At 38.6% G+C, this 16,555-nt stretch overlaps 1 non-coding gene across 1 annotated transcript; it reads right to left on the reverse strand.

Annotated features, from left to right (window-relative positions):
• Window positions 1-6,259: 6,259 nt before the first annotated feature.
• On the reverse strand, window positions 6,260-6,366 carry LOC126031565 (U6 spliceosomal RNA). Its single transcript, XR_007503398.1, has one exon. It is a non-coding gene; the product is annotated as a U6 spliceosomal RNA (small nuclear RNA).
• Between the last annotated feature and the right edge of the window lie 10,189 nt (window positions 6,367-16,555).

The following is a 16,555-nucleotide window of genomic DNA, read 5'->3' on the forward strand; positions in this document are numbered from 1 at the left end:
AAAAAATTCAAGTGAACCCTGGATTCTCCAAAGATTTTTTTTTTTTTTTGGTTTTTGGTTTTTGGTTTTGGGGCCACACCCAGTGTTGCTCAAGGGTTACTCCTGGCTGTCTGCTCAGAAATAGCTCCTGGGGGCCGGGAAGGTGGCGCTAGAGGTAAGGTGTCTGCCTTGCAAGCGCTAGTCAAGGAACCGACCACAGTTCGATCCCCCGGCGTCCCATATGGTCCCCCCAAGCCAGGGGCGATTTCTGAGCACATAGCCAGGAGTAACCCCTGAGCGTCAAATGGGTATGGCCCAAAAACCAAAAAAAAAAAAAAAAAAAAAAAAAAAAAGAAATAGCTCCTGGCAGGCACGGGGGACCTAATGAGACACCGGGATTCGAACCAACCACCTTTGGTCCTGGATCGGCTGCTTGCAAGGCAAACGCCGCTGTGCTATCTCTCTGGGCCCTTTTTTTGGTTTTTGGGTCACACCCGTCAGTGCTCAGGGGTTACTCCTGACTCTATGCTCAGAAATCACTCCTGGCAGGCTCGGGGGACCATATGGGATGCTGGGATTCAAACCAACGATCTTCTGCATGCAAGGCAAACACCTTACCTCCATGCTCTCTCCAGCCCCGGATTCTCCAAGGAATTCAAGGGAAAAAATTGTAAATAAAAGCTGAATGTGGAAAGGAGAGAGAAAAATGAAAGAATGAAGAAGAGAAATGAATGTAAAAGAGAAATAATTTAAAACGAGAGAAATTGACCAAAGGGGGACATAAATTTATTATATAGAGAAAAGAGAGAGAGACAAAGAAAAATTTTGAATAGGAAATATTTGCTCCTTAGATAGAAATAGAAAGTGAAAAACTCTGATAACCCCACAACTGTCCCCTATCAGCAGGAGGCAGCTAGAAAGAATTCGTTGCCCCTTTACCCTAAAGATTGGAGTTTTTCATTTTCTTAGGCTAGGCAAAGGTTTGATAAAAAAAAAAAAGTTACAAGGTTAATGTTTGTTCCACTGTTTCATTTCTTCCCTATAATGTCTCTCCACTTGGAGCTATTTTTTTAAATAATTTTTATTGTTATTAATGTGAATTACAAGTCTTTACAGAATATTTAAAGTAATATTTAAAGTACATAGTGGCAATGTATCAGGGTTATTCCCACCACCAGTGTTTTCCTCCCTCCAACCCTATTCCCAGCAACCCCTTTCTTTTCCTTTTTAAAGGAACTATCAAGACGATAAATGCAGTTGACAACCACCATGGCTTTTGCAGACCACCTGAATGAACTTCACCAACTGCTAAGGATAAATCTACATATATTAAAAAAAATAAAATAAAAGGGAGAATTCTGTTGATGTAATGGCAGTTAGACTTGGATATGCCCCTTGGATAACACCCACTTGGCAATCAGTCTTGGTCACGCCCCCTGGGTACCCCTACTGTAATGACAGTTGAACCTGGCCACCCCCATGGACATACCCCCTTGTCATGACAGGTATAAAAGGAAAAATTTGGACGGAGAGGGGGCAGGATAGTGACCAGAACAGTGCCTACTGGCTCACGGGGGGAATGGCGTGGGAGGAGGAGATAAAACAAAAGTGAGAGGCTTCCTGCTTTGTATCTATCCCTTTCTCTCTTTCTATTGAACCCAGGGTCTCCCCCACCCCACCCCACCTCCCGCCACCTCTGGCCAGTGAATCCCCCCCACCCCCAAAATCCCCGCAGGTGACAGCAGCAGGCCTCAGACTCCTGGAGGAACAAAAAAGGGTACTTCTCTTCCCCCCACCCCACCAGTCCAGGGCAGGCCCGTCACTAAAAGTTGGCTCCCTGAGTGGGCTTTTGGCCTCACCTGGTAGCCAGCCCCCGCCCCACCCCCACTCAGCCAGCCTTGGAGCACCCAGCCCTGCCAGCCTCGGCCCCTGTAGGCTACAACTTGCAGCTGACTGCAGTAAGTGCAGCGAGAGATTCTACAAATTTCAACACTCAAGGCACCACATATGATGCTGGATATGAACTCAGGTTGGCAAAGTGCCTTACACTCTATACTATCTCTTCCCTCCTTTTGCTTATTTATTATTCCGTGCATTTATACATGTTGTGCACACTAAAATGCTTTCTTCTCTTCACTGGTCCATTTTTTTGTCTAATTAACTCCTATTTATTCGTTATATTTTTGAGAGAAATTATTTCCTAAAAGAACAGTGTCTACCCCAGTCCCAGTTAAATTTCCCCAAGTCATATGCTTTGGATTTTACTATTTTTTTATTATTTAATTTTCTGGATACACCTAAAACACTGTATTCAGAGTTTACTCCTGACTTTGTGCTCAGTGATCACTTTCATAGGCTTGGAGGACAATATCGGGTGCTGAGGATTGAACATGGGTTGGTCACATGAAAGGTAAGAGCTCTACCCACTATACTATCACTCTGGCCCCTCATCTGCTTTTAATATAAGTTCAAGATACAGAAATATATTGGGGCCGGGCGGTGGCGCTGGAGGTAAGGTGCCTGCCTTACCTGCGCTAGCCTAGGAGACGGACCGCGGTTCGATCCCCCGGCGTCCCATATGGTCCCCCAAGCCAGGAGCGACCTCTGAGCGCATATAGCCAGGAGTAACCCCTGAGCGTCACCGGGTGTGGCCCAACCCCCCCCCCCAAAAAAAAAAAGATACAGAAATATGCCTGCCTTGGTTTCACTAGTACTGTCAACATTTAGCAAGTGACAGACCCGTAGTGAAGATTTGATGGATGAATGGCTCACCAAAGAAGCACTTCCCTACAGAGTAGAAATACATAGGGTGCAAAGTGATGATGAGTCATATTATTTCAGTAGTCAAGTGATGACTTTGGTGCTGGTGGAGGAGAAAAATCAATTGTGAAGAAACATTTAGACAATAGAATCAGCAGGATGACAAGTGGAGAAAATAGTAATGAAGTAAATGGGTCACAAAGAACCTCCAGCTCCAAACTTAGTGAATGGAGATGCTATTTTCTAAGATTAAAAAAAAATATTGGGAATTTAAATCTTCTGAGTTTGGCATACAAAGTCTAAATGATTTCCCTGAATGATGAAAACTCTGGAGAATAGTCGTGAGCTAGGTCTTGAATGATAAGTGGGAGTTTATCAGACTAGAGATGATGAAAGTGGGGGCTGGGGAAATTAATATAGAGATAAAGTTCAGCATGTTTAAAGACACTTAGTCATGAAATGATATGGAGCAAATATGGAGGTTAGAAATGTCACTTTAATAGTTTGGCTCTTTCGGATAGCTGCTCTGTGTTCAACACTCCATTAAAATGCAAATTTCTCTGGAATTACTGATTATTCAATATTATGTTAGTGTAAAGTAACTTATCAAATACTTTTCAGCAAGTGGCAACTTGCTGAAAACTGGGTGTCATACGCTTTGAAAATAAGATTAAAGGTATTTTATGGTCTGTTTCTTTTTTTGCTTTGGGGCACACCCCAAAGTACTCAAACTTTACTCCTGGCTCTGTTCTCACTGTTCTCAGGAGACTTTAGATGCCAGTGTCTTACCCAATGTACTAACTTTCTGGTACTCTAAAATAGAAATATTGATATAGAAAAAGCAGTTCATGGCACAATACATATTTTATATTAGGAAATAGATCTGTGCGAGACTAATAAGAGTGGGCAGCCCAGGCAATAGGAAGATAACTCTGTGAATACTATATGAATCTGAGGTGAGAGATGAGTAAATTTTATTTCAAAAGGCTTTGTCAGCTTAGATTTGGCAAAATGTTTCTCTTTGGACAACTGGTCCTTCTCAGCACAGATTTATAATCAAGGGTTAAATATAAAATCTACAGATTGAGAAGTTCCCAGATTAAGGTATTTTATAGTTGAGAGGACCTGTGTGTCTTTAAGTACGTTATAATAGTCCATTTTAATTTTAATTTTAATTTTTCTTCTTCACAATTATTCTTTCTGTACAATGAAAATCAACAGCAATTATAAAATAAATGTTATCAGTGCAAATGTAGCTCATCTTAGCATCATGATAAATCGTTTGTTTTAAAGAGAATACTAACCTCCAACTTCAGAGAAGTGAAAGCCCTGATATGTTGGGAAATGTTTCATTTTTTACTGGGACTTAAGAATGATTTGCTCATTCAATTTCTTGATTTTCTCAAGTTTATGATTAAGATCCTATAGTGCTTTTCAAAGTGAAAGGCACCCTCCCCTGGAAGTTGAAGTTGATAGTAGGAAGGTGGTTGGTGTAGGTGTGCCGTAGTAGCATTAAGTGCAATTGAGGTTACTTTTGTTTATTCCCTCAAAAAGGTAGATTTCCAGGGGGAAGGGGTGTGTGTGTGTGTGTGTGTGTGTGTGTGTGTGTGTGTGTGTGAATTTATGTGTGTATGTATGTATGTATATGTGCTGATTTTTTCTTTTTTACCCGAAAAGGGGGCATGTTTATAATTAAAAAAAAAAAACTTGAAAATTTCTGTTATGGCTTTCTCTCTTTAGGAGGTCGAGATATAGTCTTAATTGCCAGCCATATATTTCCATTTATCTTTAACATTTAACATTTTCCCCAATGTTCTCTTCCTCCTTGTTTTCAAAAATATTGCATGACTTTTAAAGTTCTATAATTTATTAAGCAAACATTATTGAGTACTTCTCTGTGCCAGACATTGTGCTAAGCACTAGTGATATAAAGCTGATAAAGACACATTCCATGTCATCAAAGAAGGCTGGTAAGAAGAGGCAAAGAGATTATAGATGAAATGATATTTTCATATGTATGGTACAGCAGGGGTTCCAAAAGATCTTATTACCTCTTCCTGTGGAGGTTTGGCAAGGCTTCAATGGGACCTGAGGCTTGAACTAAGTCATGCTAGCTGAGCAGACTTTCACCAGGCAAATGGCATTAAGGATTGAAATTGCAGAAAGAATTAATAGTCTAGACAAAATGAGTATCAGTATAGGAATATAAAACAGAATACCTCTGGGGAGTTGAAGATAATTCAGTGGGACTAACATGAAGGGCATGAGATAGTGAACTATATCTAAGTTTGGATTTAGTTCTATAATGAAGTACCTCTGTTTTTTTTTTTTGTTTGTTTGTTTTGATTTTTGGGCCACACCCGGTAATGCTCAGGGGTTACTCCTGGCTATGTGCTCAGAAGTTGCTCCTGGCTTGGGGGACTATATGGGACACCGGGGGATCGAACCGCGGTCCGTCCAAGGCTAGCGCAGGCAAGGCAGGCACCTTACCTTTAGTGCCACCGCCCGGCCCCATGAAGTACCTCTGAAAAGCAGTTTTGCTTTAAAAGATCCCTATGGCAGAAGTGTAAAGGATGATTTGGATAGGAGAGATACAAGGAGCAAAGTGATGGGCAGATGCATTAGTACAGCACATAGGAAACTTGTCTTGCAAACAATAGGGCCAAGTTAAATCTCTGAGATCCTATAGGATCCACTGAGCCATGCCTAGGAGTGATCCCTGAGCCTAGAATCAGGAGTAAGCCCTGAGCATAGCTGAGTGTACCCTACCCCTTCTGCCACAAAATAAAACAAAACCCTCCACACCTGATCTGAACAATACCAAGAGCAGTAAAAGGTTAGAAGATGAGAAGTGATGACTAAAGCATCAAAGGACTGAAGACAGAGAGAATAAATGCCTGAATCCTAACCCTTAAATGACTTGGTCATTAATTAGAAATGGCATGGGGCAACAAGGAAAGAAATACATAAAAATAATTAACAAAATCAGCCAATTATGTTAATGTCATTAACCAGAGGAAAATGGTAATTGAGGGGAGAATGGTGGGAATAGGATGGGAAAAATAGATGGAGAAATATTTGACTCTGAATTCTTTCAAACCTTTAAAAAGGAACTACTACCAATCCTGGCCAGGATCTCTTTCACGAAATTGAAAGAACTGGTACACTTCCAAATAGCTTCTATGAAGCCAACATCACCTTGATACCAAAACCAGACAGAGATGCTGCCAAAAAAGAAAATTGCATACCAATATCCCTGATGAACACAGATGCAGAGATCCTCAACAAAATCCTGCAAATAGTATCCAATGCCTCATCAAGAAGATCATCCACTATGATCAAGTAGGTTTCATCCCAGGAATTCAAGGATGGTTTAACATCCGTAAATCTATCAACATAATACACGACATCAACAACAAGAAAAATAAAAATCACATGATCATATCAATAGATGCAGAGAAATCATTTGATAAGGTCTAACACCCATTCTTTAATTTTAATCATTTTAATTTTAATCATTAAAAATATGGGACGCTTCACGAATTTGTGTGCCATCCTTGCGCAGGGGCCATGCTAATCTTCTCTGTATTGTTCCAATTTTAGTATATGTGCTGCCAAAGCGAGCACTAACACCCATTCTTAATTAAAAAAAAAACTCTCAGCAAGATGGTAATGAAAGGAACCTTTCTCAATATAGTTAAGGCCATCTACCACAAGCCAATGGCAAATATCATCCTCAATGGAGAAAAACTAAAAGCCTTTCCTCTAAATTCTGGTACAAAACAGGGCTGTCTTCTCTCACCCTGCTATTCAACATAGAACTAGAAGTACTTGCTATAGTGATCAGACAAGAAAAAGAAATCAAGGGAATCCAGGTAGGAAAGAAAGAAGTCAAGCTCTCACTGTTTGCAGATGATATGATACTCTACTTAGAAAACCCTAAAGACTCTATCAAAAAGCTTCTAGAAACAATAGATTCATATAGCAAGGTGGCAGGCTACAAAATTAACACACAAAAATCAATGGCCTTTTTATACACCAATAATGATAGGGAAGAAATGGACATTAAGAAAACAACCCCAGGGGTCGGGAAGGTGGCACTAGAGGTAAGGTGTCTGCCTTGCAAGCACTAGCATAGGACAGACTGCGGTTCGATCCCTTGGCATCCCATAAATCCCCCAAGCCAGCAGCGATTTCTAAGCTTATAGCCAGTAGTAACCCCTGAGCATCAAACGGGTATGGCCCAAAAACAAAAACAAAAAAAAAAAGAAAAAAAAGAAAACAACCCCATTCACATGAGTGCCACACAAACTCAAATATCTTGGAGTCAACTTGACTAAAGACATGAAGGACCTATACAAAGAAAACTATAAAACACTGCTTCAAGAAATAAGAAAGGACACTAGGAAATGGAAACACATACCCTACTCATGGATTGGCAGGATTAACATCATTAAAATGGCAATACTCCCCAAAGCATTGTACAGATTTAGTGTGATTCCTCTAAAGCAGGGGTCTCAAACTCAATTTACTTTGGGGCCGCAGGAGGCAAAGTCGGGGTGATCATTGAGTGCAAAGTCAGTAGTAAGCCTTGAACATTGGGGGGTGTGACCCAAACAACCAAAACAAAACAAAACAGAAAAAGATTCCTCTAGGGCAGGGCCACAAAATATTGTATGGAGGGCTGCAAATGGCCCGTGGGCCATGAGTTTGAGAACCCTGCTCTAAAGATACCCATGACGTTCTTTAAAGAAGTAGATCAAACACTTCTGAAACTCATTTGGAACAATAAACACCCTCAAATAGCTAACTCACTCCTGGGGAAAAGAAATATGGGAGGCATTACTTTCCCCAACTTTAAACTGTATTACAAAGCAATAGTTATCAAAACAGCATGGTATTGGAATAAAGAGAGACCCTCAGATCAGTGGAATAGGCTTGAGTACTCAGAGAATGTTCCCCAGACATACCTAATGTTTTCAAGATTCTTTTTTTTTTGTTTTTTTTTTTTGTTTTGTTTTGTTTTGTTTTTTGTTTTTTGGCCACACCTGGCAGCACTCAGGGGTTACTCCTGGCTATCTGTTCAGAAATAGCTCCTGGCAGGCACAGGGGACCATATGGGACACCGGGATTTAAACCAACCTGGATCGGCTGCTTGCAAGGCAAACACTGCTGTGCTATCTCTTCAGCCCCTCAAGATTCTTAATTGGAGGTAAGATATACAAGTGAAGGTCTCCACCAAGGTATGGATTAGAGGACATGAAGTTGTAGCTTTATAAAATGACATCAACAGTACATATAGAAAAAATTAGTAATTGTGGGGGCTGGAGCAATAGTGCAACAGTAGGGCATTTGCCTTGTATTCAGTTGACCCAGGATGGAACTGAGTTTGATCTCCCACGTCCCATATGGTCCCCCAAGCCAGGAGTGATTTCTGAGCACATAGCTAGAAGTAACCCTTGAGCATCACTGGGTATAACCCAAAAAAAAAAGTAATTGTGGACAAAAGATAAAGGTATTACTAGACATCTAGAAAGAAAGAGGAAAAACTGATGTGGATAAAGGTACACCTTTATGTAGGCAGAAAGTGGAATTATTCGTGTTTTATGGCTTTAATTATTTCTAGTATGTAGAGTTTAGTTCATCTGTTCAGAAAGGGAAAGATTTGGTCTTGTTAGGTACTTAAAACATTTGCTTGTCAAAGTACAGAACAGTCATTTGGACAATGGGAAGGTGCTAAAAATAGAGTTGGGGTGGGGCAGGGCCTTTCAGTGGTGTTTGAAGGTCTAGGGACCATTCCCAGTGATACCCAATCTGTGAAACAGGGTTGACAGTTTGGTGTTTGGGTAGGGATTCAAATTCAGGACTGTATATGTTTCACTTTATAGAGCTATCATTCCAGTTTTCTAATAATGGGTGTGTGTGTGTGTGTGTGTGTGTGTGTGTGTGTGTTGAAATCAATACCAAGCTTCACAAGCAAGGCAATTCTCTACCAGATCACATCTCTAATCCTCTATTGTAGACTTTTAAAATAAACAATAACCATTGCTTAGGATCCAGATGGTTTCTAAGACACATCACCTTCAAATTAAAATATTTACATTTAACATATTAAATTTTTTGTTTTGTTTTTGGGCTACACCTGTATGCTGGGGGTTACTCCTGGCTTTCAGAAATTACTCGGGGTGGTACTCAGGAGACCATATGGGATGCCAGGGATTGAACCTGGGTCAGCTGTATACAGGGCAAAAAACATACTGTACTTATTCTAATATAACTTGCAGAATTTTCTACCAAAAAAAATAAATCAAAGTTTGGGTGTTATAAACAAGGACTGGGGTAGGGTGGCAGTGGTGGCCAGTCCAATGAGGGCACAGGTGAATTGTGAGTTTTTGCACTGCTTCTTTTCCAGGCTGCAGTCATTCACTGTACACTAGGGCGAAGAAAAAAAAAACAACAACTCAAGAAACCTGGCCTATCTCTCATGACATCCTGGATTAAAACATCATGGGAAGACATACCAAAAGAAATGATCATCAAGAGTTTTTTTGAAGATAGGCATCAGCAATCAAATGGATGCACAGATTCCTGCTGTGGAATTCAGACTCAGAAGAAAGAGAAGAAACAGGAGAAACAGATGTTCCTGCCAACTGGGACACTGATGAACAATTAACTCGAGAAGAATGGAAACAACTCTTTAATGTACCTGATGAGGAATCTGACTTTGAAGCATTTTAAATAAATATTGTTACCAGTAATTTTATTTCGGTATTGTATTTATACCAGTTTACGTTGTCAATGAATAATTTTTATCATGACTGCATGTGTTCAATAACGTTTTTGTTTTTTGTCAATTACAATGCTTGGTGTGAAACAAAATTTTATACCAATTTTTAATCGAAAATTAGGGGTGCAGGGCCAGTGAGGTGGTGCTAGAGGTATGGTGTCTGTCTGCCTTGCAAGCGCTAGCCAAGGAAGGACCGTGGTTCGATCCCGGGCATCCCATATGGTCCCCCCAAGCCAGGGGCAATTTCTGAGTGCTTAGCCAGGAGTAACCCCTGAGCATCAAATGGGTGTGGCCCAAAATACCCACCCAAAAAAACACCCAAAAAAAGAAAATTAGGGGTGCGTATTATACTCGAATAAATATGGTACCCACTATTCTATCTCTTCTGCTTCTCCTGTTCTTTTTATAAATTTCCTTGGGGGGATGTTTGGGATCAAATTCATAGGCTAACACATGCAAGGCAAGTACTCTACTATGGAGTGATATCCTTAATCCTTTCTATAAAACTTGAATATTACAACAGATCATAAGCTGTGCTAAGAATGTTATGAATTTTTCTCTTTTATTCCTTGCATAATTGTGTTAGGGCTGGAAATGGGTATTTATCTCTCTTTCAGCAAGCTCAGAGAAGAGAAATGATATGTCAAACTCTCACATTTAATAAATGGGAGTCCTTCTATCCTAGGCTGTGTCCTAGGATTGGTGCAAAAACCAAGACCACCAATTACAGAAGACTGATTAAAACAACAGTGTTGGAACAGAACTTCTAGAACTCTAAAGAAAGACTCTATGCTAGGCTTCATCCTATGCAAATACCAAGTGCAAATACCAAGATCTCTAGTTACAGAGGCCTAATTTTATCATCCATGACTGAGTGGAAAGTTTCCTGGCACCATAAAAAACCTAGGGGAGTGAAAAAGAGCATGTACGGAGCCTGTAGTTATTCCCATGACAATATGCTTCAAGGGCAGAGAAATATTTGTATCTCGTAGGCCAAGGGAAATTCCCTTTCTACTCTCCCCAATATTTACTGTGCCTATGCAAAAAAATAAATACATAAAAGAAGAAGAAATACATTTTTTTCTTTTTACTTCGGGATTGTGGTTATTTTTCAGATGTTGTCTTTATTGCTGTGGTGCTTCTCAGTTTTTTCTTTGTTTGTTTGTTTGATTTTTTGGGTCATTGTAGGCTTTTTTGGTTTGTTTTCTTGTTTGTCTGTTTTTTATGTTTTTTTTGTTTTTGTTTTGTCTTTTGTTATGTTTTTTCTTTCTTTTTTCCTTCTCTTAAATTGATATTTATAACCTCTAGATGGACACCTCTCATTTTTTGTTTTTTTGCTTTTTTTGTTTTTTTTTTGTTTGTTTTTTTTGTTTGTTTGTTTTTTCCTTCAAACAGAACCACATAACTTGAATCTTGTTCTGCCTCATAAATTGAGGGGGGGGAGAATGGATGGTACCAAGACCAAAGAGTTGTAGGAACATTGGGTAGAAATAAAAAATGATAAGACTTAAACACCAAAATCCAAAGCCAACGACAACAGAATCAACACACCCAATCTATAACAAGCTAGACACAGAGGGGGCCACTTATACTAGCAGCCTGGGGGCAAAAAAGGGTTATATGGGATGCATGCTGGGAACAGGGGTGAAGGGAGGACAACACTGGTGGTGGGAATGCCCCTGACTCAATGTCACTATGTACCTAAAATATTATTGTGAAAGATTTGTAATTCACTTTGGTCACAATAAAAATTATTTAAAAAATATAAACTAGGGCTGGTGAGGTGGCACTAGAGATAAGGTGTTTCCCTTGCAAGTGCTAGCCAAGGAAGGACCCTGGTTCGATCCCCCAGCATCCCATATGGTCCCCCCAAGCCAGGGGCAATTTCTGAGCGCTTAGCATCAAACGGGTGTGGCCCGAAAAAAAAATATATATATAAATTGAAAAAAAATATGGGAGTCTTGAACCCATGTTTTCTGGTTTTAAACTTGGTATTCTTTATCATTTGCTTGGTCAACACAAAAGAGATAAAAGGTAGAAAATTGTGGAGGAAGCCACGAAACTGTACATAGAGTCAAAGATTGTTTATGGAGTTGGTCTTTTGGGGCCAAAGAGGTCCTCAATGAATTATTTTTCCTTTGTAACCATATTTTTCCTCATGACTTTTCAATTTTCTGTTAATCATCATTTTCTAGTCATTGACGATGGAAACATTTTCGCTTTAGATTCCTCTCTCATCTCCCTAAGCCTACTCTTGTAATGAGTAAATGGAATTGCACAGATAAAGCACTTATCACATCTCAATGTGAATGCAAGTCATTCAGTGACTGATGGCAGTTATTATACCTCTTGCTTCAGGCCTGTGCTATTTCAACCAAATGAATCCTTTTAGTAATTAAAAAAATGAAAGGGTCCTACAAAGATGACCATATCCTTAATCTAGAATCTGTAAATGTTACTGTGTATGGTAAAACTGTGTATGGTAACTAAATAATGGAGGTGAAATAAGATTATCCTGCAGGTGGCCCCTAAAGAATTCTTATAAGTAGAATTATTATAAGGGCATTTCCTTATAAGTGGAAGTCAGAAATACAAAACAGGTGGGAGTAGTCACTGCCATCAGTGAGGCAGAGTGGAGTAATATAACTGATGACTGACTACCAGCCAAGAAATACCATTAGCCACCAGAAGTAGAAAAAGGCAAAGAAGAAATCTTTTCTAGAACCACCAGAGGGACTATGACTCTGCTTAACCTTGATCTCCTTCCAGTTACCCTGATTTCAGACTTAATGGCCACAGTGAGAAAAAAATTTCTGCTAATTTGATTAACCAAATTTTTTGGAAATTTGTTACAGGAGCCCTTAGAAACTAACATAGTTATATTTCTTTAATATACTGCATTCTTTCCCCTCTTCTCTAGTTCTTCTACATTTCAGAAAACATCATTTTTTTTCTTTTTAAATTTGCCTAATTTTTCAAAGTAATTTTCTAATAGTATTTATTTCTAACAGTCACAAACCTTTCTGTTTCATTAATCCAAGTTTTCTTCCTTTAATGAATTCTCACATAATTTTTATAATTGTGATTTCTGACAATTAATTTGAAGAAATAGAAGTTTTGTAACAATAAATTTGCATTTTGAGGGAAAATTATTTCTAGTTTTAGATTCTTATTATCACCATAAATAATTTAATAATTCAGTGATGTTTCATCAAAATTGCAGTAATGTATCAGTTTGAGTTTCAGTTGATTCTATAGTCATGTAGAAAATATATAAGAAAATATTTAAAATACAGAAAATTAGGGGAAAATTGGTTTTCCAAGTTACAAAAATTATGTATTTAAAGCAATTAAAATATGGTAGCAGTAATAAGTGGTTATATGAAATAGATCAGCAAATATAAAAACAAACCTATGAATATATCTATGAAAATTTATTATAAAGGTACCATTCAAATTAGCAATGAAAGGACAGACTGACAATTTGGTAGTACCTGCACAGATGGGAGAAATTTCCATACCAGAAAAAGAAGAAACTAATTTAAGGAGCCAGATGCAAAGAGCAAAACTACACATTTTCTTCTTGTGGTATACCAAGCTTTGCTCAAGACTTATTCTGTGGTCTTTGCTCAGGGAGCATTCCTGGCAGGCTCAGAGGATCATCTGAAGTTTTGGTGATGGAAGCCAGGTGTAAGGCATGCAAGGCAAGTGCCCTTATGTGCTGTACTATGGATTTGTACAAAGTGACTAGAAGAAAATACATAATTTCTTATAACTTTAGTATGGAGAAACCCTAAGGAAGACATAAAACAATAAAACCATGAAACAATATTCTTTGCTTCTAAATAGAAAGATATTATTGGAAAGATAGCAATACTATCCCAGTGTTATTTACAGATTCAGTTAAGTCCCTGTCAAAATCCCAATGACAATTTTTTGCAGAAATAAAAAAATCTATTATTTAGACTCTCAAGGGACCCCAAAAGTCAAAACAATCTTGAAAGAGAAGAATAAAAGTTGAATACCTTATAGTTAACTTTCACTACAAAACTACAATAATCTAAAAAAATAAAATAAAATATACATTTGGAAACAAACTAAAATAATCTAAAAGTATTGGCCTAAAGACAACATTCAGACCGATGAAACTTACATGGTCAAGTGATTTTTAGTAAAGACACTAAGAACATTCAATGGATAAGAAACAATATTTATACTAAACAGTGCTGAGAAAAAAAAAGTACATGGGCAGTATATCTTATGTGGATGTATTTTAAATGTAAAGTTAAATAAATATCCTTATTGGCAGTTTTTAAATTATCAGAATGTATTCGTGTGTAGTTTTTATAATTGAAGTGATACTAATTTAACTTTAATTTAATTTTGGTTTAGGTCTACAGTTAATGGTGCTTAGGGATCACTTCTGGGAGTGCTCAGGGGCATGATATTGAATCTAAATTGACCATATGCAATACAAGCTCTAGTTCTGGATCCTTGGGGTAATTTTTTGAATGTAAATTTAATTATTAATGCTATTCTGTAAAAAGTACGCCATTTCGGAGCCAGAACGATAGCACAGTGGTGGGGCATTTGCCTTGTACACCAATGACCCAGGATGATGACCCCTGACGTCCCATATGGTCCCCCAAGTCAGGAGCGTCACTTGGTGTGGCCCAAAAACAATACAAACAAAAAACAACAACAACAAAAAGAAATGGGTGTTAAAGCCACTGAAAAAGGAGGAGGAGGAGAAGAAAAACATTTTAACCTTAGCCCATATTTTGTACTACTTTCTGTCAGACTTTATCAACCTTCTAAACACCTGCAGACCAGCGAAAACCACTGTCTCCTACAAATTAGAAAAAAAAAAAAAAAGAGGGGTCACAAGAGATAGCACAGCAGTAGGGCGTTTGTCTTGCACGCGACTGACCTAGGACGGACCTAGGTTCAATCCCCGGCGTCCCATATGGTCCCCAAGCCAGGAGCTATTTCTGAACGCATAGTCAGGAGTAGCCTGAGAGTCACCGGGTGTAGTCAAAAAAAAAAAAAAAAAAGTATGCCATTTCAGGGCTGGAGAGATATTGCAAGAGTTAAGATACAAAGGGGGCTGGAGTAATAAACTGAGGTTAGGGCAATTACTTTCCATGTCCCTGACCTGGATTCTATCTTGGCTATGCACTTAGGAATCAATTTCTCCTGGCAGTGCCTATGGGATGCCAGAGATAGAACCTGGGTCAGCCGGATGTAGACCAAATACCCTATCTGCTGTCCTATCTCTCTGGTTCAAGAAATAAAAAAATTTGGGCCCGGAGAGATAGCACAGCGGCGTTTGCATTGCAAGCAGCCAATCCAGGACCAAAGGTGATTGGTTCGAATCCCGGTGTCCCATATGGTCCCCCGTGCCTGCCAGGAGCTATTTCTGAGCAGACAGCCAGGAGTAACCCCTGAGCACCACCGGGTGTGGCCCAAAAAACAAAAACAACAAAACAACAACAACAAAAAAGAAATAAAAAAGTTTTAATTAAAAAAAAAGAAAAAAGAAAATCTTAAAATCTTTACTTTTTTCAAAAATTATAAAATATTCCACATTACTTTATACTTTTTAATATGAAAGTATTATTTTTCTATTTTCAAATGCCTTAACAGTGAATCCTATGATAGTTAAAGGTCAGTATAAATAACACACTCAAACACTTATTTAAAGCAATTAGAAAAATGAAACAGTTGTTTCTCAGTTTATGTAGGAGGAAACCTACAGGCAATGGCATGATGATTTTATTAGATTACTAAACTTGACATAGGTTTGCTGAGTCTTCAAAAAATTAAAAAGAGATCAACAGATAATACAGAATTGGAAATGTGCTACTTACTATGTGGGACATTTGTTCAAATTTGAGGCTCTATGAAGTGCTTTAGCAGGTGTTGAAAAGAATAAATTACAGAAATGACTGAAGAGGTAACTCAAAATATGCAGCAAAAAGTCTTCTGGTTTGAAGACTTTCTGAGATGAAAGGTATTTACTGATGTGTTAGACAAAATTCAGGTCATAATTGCCTACTCTTACTGACAGGATAGAGTAGGTAAAGTAGAATGACTAGACTTCGAACTTTGGCATTTCCTTAATAGTTACTTCATGCAAGGTGGAGGCAGAGTGGCAAAGATATATTTACTAAGCAGTCAGATTTTTCCCTTGGAAAGAAAGGAAAGTAAAAGGAAGCAAACCCTTAAAGAGAAGTAGGGGTATTTAGAGTCAGATTAAATTTTATATGAGGGTAAACATCTAAACTTAATGTTTACATTTTTCTTTTTTTTGTTTTTATTTTTTTTAATTTATTTAAACACCTTAATTACATACATGATTGTGTTTGGGTTTCAGTCATGTAAAGAACACCACCCATCACCAGTGCAACATTCCCATCACCAATGTCCCAAGTCTCCCTTCGCCCCACCCGACCCCCGCCTGTACTCTAGACAGGCTCTCCATTTTCCTCATACATTCTCATTATTAGGACAGTTCAAAATGTAGTTATTTCCCTAACTAAACTCATCACTCTTTGTGGTGAGCTTCCTGAGGTGAGCTGGAACTTCCAGCTCTTTTCTCTTTTGTGTCTGAAAATTATTATTACAACGGTGTCTTTCATTTTTCTTAAAACCCATAGATGAGTGAGACCATTCTGCGTTTTTCTCTCTCTCTCTCTGACTTATTTCACTCAGCATAATAGATTCCGTGTACATCCATGTATAGGAAAATTTCATGACTTCATCTCTCCTGACAGCTGCATAATATTCCATTGTGTATATGTACCACAGTTTCTTTAGCCATTCGTCTGTTGAAGGGCATCTTGGTTGTTTCCAGAGTCTTGCTATGGTAAATAGTGCTGCAATGAATATAGGTGTAAGGAAGGGGTTTTTGTATTGTATTTTTGTGTTCCTAGGGTATATTCCTAGGAGTGGTATAGCTGGATCGTATGGGAGCTCGATTTCCAGTTTTTGGAGGAATCTCCATATCGCTTTCCATAAAGGTTGAAC

Source organism: Suncus etruscus, chromosome 15 (assembly GCF_024139225.1).
Source record: "Suncus etruscus isolate mSunEtr1 chromosome 15, mSunEtr1.pri.cur, whole genome shotgun sequence".
Taxonomy (NCBI): domain Eukaryota; kingdom Metazoa; phylum Chordata; class Mammalia; order Eulipotyphla; family Soricidae; genus Suncus; species Suncus etruscus.